Source organism: Ipomoea nil, unplaced genomic scaffold, assembly GCF_001879475.1.
Source record: "Ipomoea nil cultivar Tokyo-kokei standard unplaced genomic scaffold, Asagao_1.1 scaffold2942, whole genome shotgun sequence".
In the NCBI taxonomy this organism is placed as follows: Eukaryota; Viridiplantae; Streptophyta; class Magnoliopsida; order Solanales; family Convolvulaceae; genus Ipomoea; species Ipomoea nil.
This window is the reverse complement of record NW_017619370.1, coordinates 1,029,328-1,037,981: the sequence shown is the minus strand read 5'-3', so window position 1 is coordinate 1,037,981 and position 8,654 is coordinate 1,029,328. Positions and strand designations below refer to the sequence as shown.

The window sequence follows — 8,654 nt, the reverse complement described above, 5'->3', positions numbered from 1 at the left end:
GAACACCCTCTTGTGGTCCATGTGGCTCGTGGTATTATGGGCAACATTGACTATGACTTGCACCTTCTAAGTGATGAGATAATGCGTTTCTTAAATATGGAGACCATCGATGTTTCTCTAATTCAGTTCTTTATGAGGTAATAAGTTCTTTAGTATTATTTATTCATAATAGTTTTATATTTATATAGTTGGTAATCTATATATAATTGGTTGTGTTTGTGAATAGGGGTATTTACATTAGTTTTGAGTTGGCATCAAAAGACACGTATGGCTTCCTAGATCCATATTGGATTCAACCACAAATGAATAATATGGAAGACAGGAAATCATATATAAATGCCACCATGCAGTCGGGGAAGAAATTGGTATACTTAGCCCCATATGTTCTCAAGTAAGTATTAATTACGTTTTAAATAAAAGTACTTATATATAATATATTTTTATTATATATTATATTCACTTAAAACTAATAAATTATTTATTTGTAGTGAGCATTGGATGTTGATGGCGATTTGTCCTCGACTAAATGAAATGTTTTGGTTTGATTCACTTGGTCATGGGCCGCGTGAAGACATTAAACATATAATGGAAACGTATGTAAATTTATATAATTAATTAATAGTTATCATTAAACTAGTGATGCCAAGTATTTATATATATTCTATGTCTTATATTAATAGGTGTATGACTGCAACAAACATGATGAGTGGAAAGAAACAAAATCGTTCACCAAAATGGACTATATGTTCGGTAAGTACTTCATTCACTTTGTAAAACATGCAAACTTATTGTTTTTTTTTTATTAATTTATTTTATTTTTATTGTAATTCAATGTAGTGTGCTATACAAAAGGGAACCACCGAATGTGGTTATTATGTGATGAAGTTCATGTTGGAAATTGTTTCCAACAATCTATGCAAAGGAATGGATAAGGCAAGTAATTTCTTAATATATCTTTTGGCTTCAAATGTTTAAAAATACTTGCTTATTTATTAATTTTATTTCTTTTGAACTTTGTAGGCTTTGGAAAGACAAGGAAGATTGCCCTACAACAAAAAAGAGATTGATGAAGTTAGAGACAAATGGTCTAAGCTTCTTATTGATGAATGGGTTAATAAAACGCTTCTTAGTTGATACTTTACGTTTAAAATTAGTTTATGTTTATTGGCTTAATGTTTAGTAGTTTTGTTGAATTGTGGTACTTATATTAGTTTTATGTTTAGTAGCTTGAATTAGTTTAATAAATTAGTTGATGTTGAATGCAGAATGTTAAATTGCTAGCTGCGCAGGGTTTGAAAATTGATACAGGTGGGGTAGAAAACATAAAACGCATATAAATAAAAAAAAAAAAAAGAACATACGGCGTCGGTTTTTACCTAAAAACCGACGCCGTAGGTTAATTATTATTTTTTTTAAAAATAATAAATATATACAGCTTCGGCTTTTAGGTAAAAGCCGAAGCCGTATATATTTATTATTTTTTAAATATATACGGCGTCGGTTTTTACCTAAAAACCGACGCCGTAGGCTAATTATTTTTTATTTTTTAAAAATAATAAATATATACGGCTTCGGCGTTTACCTAAAAACCGACGTCGTATGTAAATTATTTAAAATATATATATATATATATATATATATATATATATATATATATATATATATATATATATATATATATATATATATATATATATATATATATATATATATATATATATATATATATATATATATATATATATATATATACGGCTTCGGCTTTTAGGTAAAAGCCGAAGCCGTATATTACATACGACGTCGGTTGTTCAACCGACGTCGTATCATTTACTTACGACGTCTCTTAAGACGACGTCGAAAGATAACCGACGTTAAATGGGGTATTTTAACCGACGTTAAAATCGTTTTCTGTAGTAGTGTTATGAGATGGAAATCTTAGGCGGACCTGAAACAAAAGGAAAAACCGTAGCATTTACTGTTGAAGACGCTGGAGCTGTTTCTGATCCAGATGAGGTAAACGATGATCCAATAGAGTTCTTATCTAAAGGTTTTTCTAAATTGTTACAACAGGTAAAACAACGTCAAAATGGAAAATTTGGCAAGTATCCAAGTCAAAAAGGATTGGGGTCAAGTATTGCTCGAAACAATCAAAAACCAAATACTTCCAATCAACGATCAGGTACATCAAGAAACTCTCAGCGAAAAGAAAAAACTGGGGGCAAAAGGATCAAGTGTTATGAATGTGAAGGGTATGGTCATGTGCAAGCCGAATGTCCAACCCACCTAAGACGGAAGAAGTCGATGAAAGTCGCCCTTACCTGGAGTGATGATGATGAACCAGAAACTGATCCAGGTTCTGATCCAGATGAGATCTCTGGAAACTTTGTTGCCTTTACAGCTCTTACAACTACAGTACCTGAATCTACAACTGGCAAAGAATCAGAAATTGAAGAGTATGTGTCATCAGAAGACCAAGATTTACCTGCACCTTCATTTGAAGTAGAATATAAAAAATTGTATGCAAAATGGGAAATACTTGTAAAAGTTAATAGATCTCTGTCTAGTCAGGTTAGTATTCTAGAAAATGCAAAAAAGGTGTATCTATCTAAAATATCTGGCATGGACAGCATCATTGAAGACAGTCACAAGAAAGAAGAAAATCTCAAACATGAGCTGGAAGATCTCAAAAAGGAACTGGAACAACTCAAACGCAAGATAAAAATGATGGACAACACATCCACCTTAGATCAAATTTTAGATTCTGGTCGAAAGACATCTACAAAATATGGGTTAGGCTACTCTGGAGGAAAGGACAAAGCTACTACATTTTTAGTCAAAGCCTCAGGCCCTGACTCAGTCTCTGAAGCAGATCAAGATAGTCCAGAAACTAGTACAGCTCAGCTTCAAGTCAAATTTGCTCCATGTAAAAAGACAACCAAGGTTAGATTGTATAATCCTATATGTCATTACTGCAGGGTACGCGGACATACAAAACCGGAGTGCTTCTACTTCTACAAAGACCAACGTTTTGAGAAATACACCAACAAATCTATCATCCCGTTTGTCAAGCAAATTTGGGTGAAGAAAAGTGACTTTGTCTGTCACGTCTCCGTCCACTCTACAAGTACTAACAGAAAAGAGAGATGGTACTTTGATAGTGGATGTTCACGTCATATGACGGGTAATGCTAAGTTCCTAAACAATATAAAGGGAAGCACAGGAGAAGTGACTTTCGGCGATGGAGTTAAGGGAAAGATCACTGGAATTGGCACTCTAAATGTCACAGGTCTACCCAAACTAAAACAAGTTCTTTTGGTGGAGGGTCTTCATGCAAATCTTATAAGCATAAGCCAATTATGTGACCAGGAATGGAAAGTCTGCTTCTCAAAAGACAGTTGCAATGTCACAGACTATCAAAAGAACTATGTCATGGAAGGTAAACGCTCTTCTGATAATTGTTATATACTTACTAACGATTCCGTTTGTTACAGGTCTAGCATAAAAGAATCAAAACTACGGCATCACTTCATAAGAGAATTGGTAGAAGACAAGGAGATCAACCTGGAGTACATTTCAACGGAGAAAAATCTAGCTGACCTATTTACAAAACCTCCTGATAACACAAGATTTTAGTTAATCCGGGTTGCTCTTGGATTGTGCAGGTTTTCCATCTAATTTTTTTCTGTGGAATAATAAAGTCTTTTGTGTTTCTTTGTTTTGTGTTTTGTTTTTTCCTTTCAGGTTTAATCCAGAAAGTACTCCAGGTCCGCTCTCTGCTCCAGTTAGTACTCCAGACCGGAAAATAAGTTGTTCAACGGCACTATATGTTTCGAATTATTTATTATTTCTTTCTCTCTCCTGGCTGTTATACACCACCGCCATCTTCCCCAATTTATAGAATCCAATCCCTAAAATCAGTCCCACTTTCCTTTAAACTCTTCTCAAGCTCTACATCTCAAATTCGAATCCTAGCTTAAATCTTCTACCCAATCGATCCGATTTTACCTATCTCACATATGGCTAGCCATTCTGATCTTAACCCTTTCCTTTTCTACCTCACGGAAGATGAGCGCTTAGATCTCTATCGTCAAATTCTTCGGGGCACAGCTCCGATTTCGGACATCTCTTCTCGCCGGGTTCTTGCAACGCTTCTTCGACACCCATCTCTGATGGGGGAATTATCCGTGAAGGACTCCAAGGAGATCTTTTCCAGAGCATCAGGGATCACGGATGACCCATGGCCACTTGATGAAATTTTAGACGAGGGAATTCGTCAGGAAGAGCTTCGGGCTCGGCAACTACAGGCTCAATCTACGGTTTGATTTCTCTAATCTCTAAGGAAGCAATACCTTATTGCTTGTTAATTAGGCATGCATCGCATTATATTTTTATGCTTTAATTTGCTTATTTTGCCTTGATTATCTATGGTGTGTTTTTTTTTGAGATTGTGCTTTTGTCTTGCAAAATCTATTCTGGGTGCATGGTGCTGTAAATATCTGTGGCCTCTGTTTCGGTGCACAATCAGTCCCATTTATATTTCATTGTTTTGTGTGTGCAGATTTTTTTCCCGATTCTACGCCGTGGTCACCAAGCTAAAAGCAAAGCTGGCCGAGACTTCTCAAGCCAACATCATACAAGAAAAAATGCCAGCTGGAAATGAATTTTTGGTTGATGGTGGTGATTTTGATCAAACCATTGAGCTCTGTAGACACGTCACAAATTCAGAAGGAGCAAATGACACACATGCTCAACTTTTTTATCACAACAGTGTGAGTCTAAGTTATATGGACATCAATCTTTATGATGTTAGTGTGTTGAATCAGATTGAGATTAGCCATGAAAATCAAGCCATGCAAGCCAGCCATCATACGAAGGAAACTCAGTCACGAATTGCAGAAAGTATTCAAGGTGATACACACATGTTGGAAGAGCATACACCGGAAGGAGCAAGAAATGTGCTAGAAAATCAAGCACAATCTCACATGCTAGGAGATAATTCTGCTCAAGAAGGAGCAAGACACATTCCCGCAACCCAAGAAGAGCACAATCTTGATGGCACTACTTCTAGTGATCAGTTGAAGAATCTAGAAAATATTGTGTTGGGTTTAGTTGACCGTATGGAGAGTATGATTCAAGGAATTTATACTTATGTGGATCATATTGTCAACACATAAACAGGAAAATTTGAAGGCTCGTTTGATGAAAATAGAAGGAGTTAACAACACTTGATTGATACACACCAATCACTGGAAAGACAAGTTGGCGGATTGAATGCTATTGTCAAAGGATTACTCAATGAGTTCTTTATCCAACTGTCTCAATCTCTCAAAACTGATAGAAAAACCAGTGAAGCAATTTCTGTGAATCAAAGCAAGGGAATTCTCAATGTGGGACATCAACAACAGAATCAAATCAAAGATGTTCACACGGATATTGACTCTATCAACACCAAAGTTGGCTGCCTTCGAGGTTCATATGAAACTATCTCAGAATCTATTTCTTCTCTTCGTGATTCGGTGCATACACTGATTGATTACGCCAAAAAGGGGGAAGAAAGATTTAGTCATTTGGAAGGCATGTTGGAAACCATCATGACTGCCAAGGCTAACAAAAATATTGGTGCAAGCAGTAGTAGAGGAGGCAGATTTGGCAGAAGCAATGTTGCAAGAAGAGCAGGAATGGAATATTGGTTTGGTGGTGATGCAAGCAGCCCAGGAGGATCATGCAGTACCAATACCACTAACAGATCATTTCGTGACATTGTTTGTGCAAGTGGAAATCAATAACAAATCAATTGGTTCAACAAAGTAGCTCTTTATTTGGAATCCACACCAAGGGATGGCAAAGTTGAAATGCCAAAATTGGTAAATCTAAATGATCTACCAAAAAGGGGTGAAGAAGAGTGGTCTAAGTGACCAAAATATGTGGATTTCGAATGAAAATTTCAGAAGAATCAAGAGCTATGCAAGATCCTTAATGATCATGGTGCTTCTGGACTACATCAAAGTGAATGATGCTGAACTACAAGGAGATAGAAGTCTAGAAGAGTGCATAATGTGGTATGAAGAGAGTATACTGCCCGGAGACAACATTATTGAAGCTTTCAATTATTACGCGATTGGGCAGGTATGCAAAGACTATACTATTAGTGACAATTTCATTGAAATTAAGAATCATATCAATCATGTGTTAGAAGAAAGGAGAAATATAATAATCAAGTGATTTGTATGATTGATGTCACAATATTTTTGTTTGGTCTACAAACTTGGAGTATGACCATAAACAATTTGCTATGATATTTTGCTCAAATTATCTGTTTATGATGCTTATAGTGTTTTATCTATTGTTATTTTAATTTATCTTGAAAGGTAAAATTTTAGCTTAGCTTGTAAAAATCGCATAATTGGAAAAATTGCAAAAATCATTATCATTAAAGTCCAAAAATGCGAATAGGAATTATGCTTCTAAAAATACATTTTCTAGAGTCAAAATCAATTGTTAAACTCATCATGGCTATGTCAAGTTTAATAAAATATTTTGAAAAATATTTCTTTTTTGAAAGACAAGCCAAATGACTGAGTATAGGTTTTGGCGTCATCAAAAAGGGGGAAAATTGATAGGAATATTTTTGTAATAAAGTTTTGATGAGCCAAATGTACTTTAGATCCCCTTAGAATGTAGGTCTCTAGTACAAGCATCATAATCCAGAATATCAAGTCAGTATGCAAAGGAAAATCTACCACATGAAGAACACAATTAATTTGGAGAATTAATTTTGGTCCTACAAGTATTCATCCAGGAAAAAAACATTAAGGAATGGTGTTACAAAGAATGATTGGATGAGCCTAACGATGAAATGGTAGAAGTCCTTACTCATAACGATCACAACTGAGATTGATTCTCCCCCAAGGATTTATTTTTTACAGGTCAGGAATTCGAACAAGCACGATGTATCTCAAAAGAGCACGATGTATCTAAAAGAGCACAATGTCAACAAGCACGATGTGCCTTAAGGAGCACAATGTTGCCTAATCAGAAGAGCACGATGTGTCAAGTCAAACAAGCAAGATCCAAAGGAGTGTTAACAAGCAAGATGTATCCAAATGAGCACAATGTGTCCTTTAAAGAGCAAAATGTGGCATAGAAGCAAGATGATCAGAAAATGGATAAATTAGAATGAATTTATTTTGATTCATCCCACATGCCACAAGAATCCAAATTGCCCGAAGATATGATCAGAACGGTGGAAAATTTATGAAGACATGGATAAAAAATCTTATCCTAGAAATAAATTCTATCAGAAGGATTTATTGCAAAGAGACATTGGAAATTCAAAATTGGCAAAAGATAATAATATTTTAGAAACAACTTGAAAATCAAGTTGAGATAAAATATTATCTTGTCAGGGAAGTTGACAATCAAATCAAAATTGAAGACCTACTATTGTCAACAATATCAGGCTATGACGATTCAAATTTCAAATATCAAATTATCCCACTCCAACGGATATATTTGATTGTCTATAAAAGGGCATGAAAACTTGAGGATACAAGACGGATGAGCAAGTGCGAATTCTAGAAATACAAAGTGTTAAAATATTCATTGAAATATCTAGAAGAGAGACTTAGTCTGAATAGTCTCAAAATTAGTTGGAGAGAGATACAATTACCTTTGTATTTGTAATTGTAAAAAGAGTATAGCTGTGTGCAAATACTCTAGTGAGTGTAGCTGTGTGCAAAACACTCGTAGTTGCTAAGTGTAGCTGTGTGCAAAACACTTAGTTGGCGTTGAGTATAGCTGTGTGCGAAATACTCGTAGTTGAGTGTAGCTATGTGCGAGACACTCAGAGTTGGGTGTAGCTGTGTGCAAGACATCCGGAAGAAGTGCTTGTGTAGCACTTATTCACTATTGTAACTGTGTGTGGAAAATAGTGAATTACTCCTAGAAGTGAATGGAGTAAAGTGGACTAGGAAGATTACGCCACTTCCGAACCACTATAAATTGCATCTATCATTTACATACCGCACTTACATAATTCACTTTATCTATTTATCATTTGACTAACATGTTTACTATTCACTGTTAATCTTAATCTTTCAGGTTTAGTGTGTTTTCACGTATGCATGTAACTCAAACTTTTCATGCTTAACATTTGAATTATTCTAAGCAAGTTTGACGTGTTGCATGTGACATTTATCATACGGTTGATGTGATACGGAATCTTATTTATAATCTTGAATATCATTGTTAAATATTGAGTGCACCATCTCCTTTAAATATTCAAGATATTCATGTCATCCTTACACATCATCTGAGCTTATTTTATATGTGTATGTGATTCAAATTATTGATTGGGCATAACTTTTTACACATATTTATTCCGCTGTGCAGTTCAAGTTAAACACTTCTCTATTTACTTGTTACTTAGAGTTGAAGTTACCAAAGAGTTATTTATGAGAAAAAGTTTAGAAAGTCTATTCACACCCCCCCCCCCCCCCCTCTAGACTTTCTACCACCCTATCGGGACCAACACTTCCCTTTGTAAATGATGTGGGCCCATTTTGATCCCACATCGAAAATGTTTGGAAAGAAGAACTCTTGAGCTCCTCTATATAAGAGGAACAATACTCATCTTTCAAACATAATTACTTGCT

General features: G+C 35.2%; 1 long non-coding RNA gene across 1 annotated transcript; it reads left to right on the top strand.

Moving 5' to 3' along the window:
* The first annotated feature begins 353 nt into the window (after window positions 1–353).
* Window positions 354–697, top strand: LOC109162474. The gene is made up of 3 exons (XR_002051095.1): window positions 354–391; window positions 489–593; window positions 681–697. It is a non-coding gene; the product is annotated as an uncharacterized LOC109162474 (long non-coding RNA).
* Window positions 698–8,654: the final 7,957 nt, after the last annotated feature.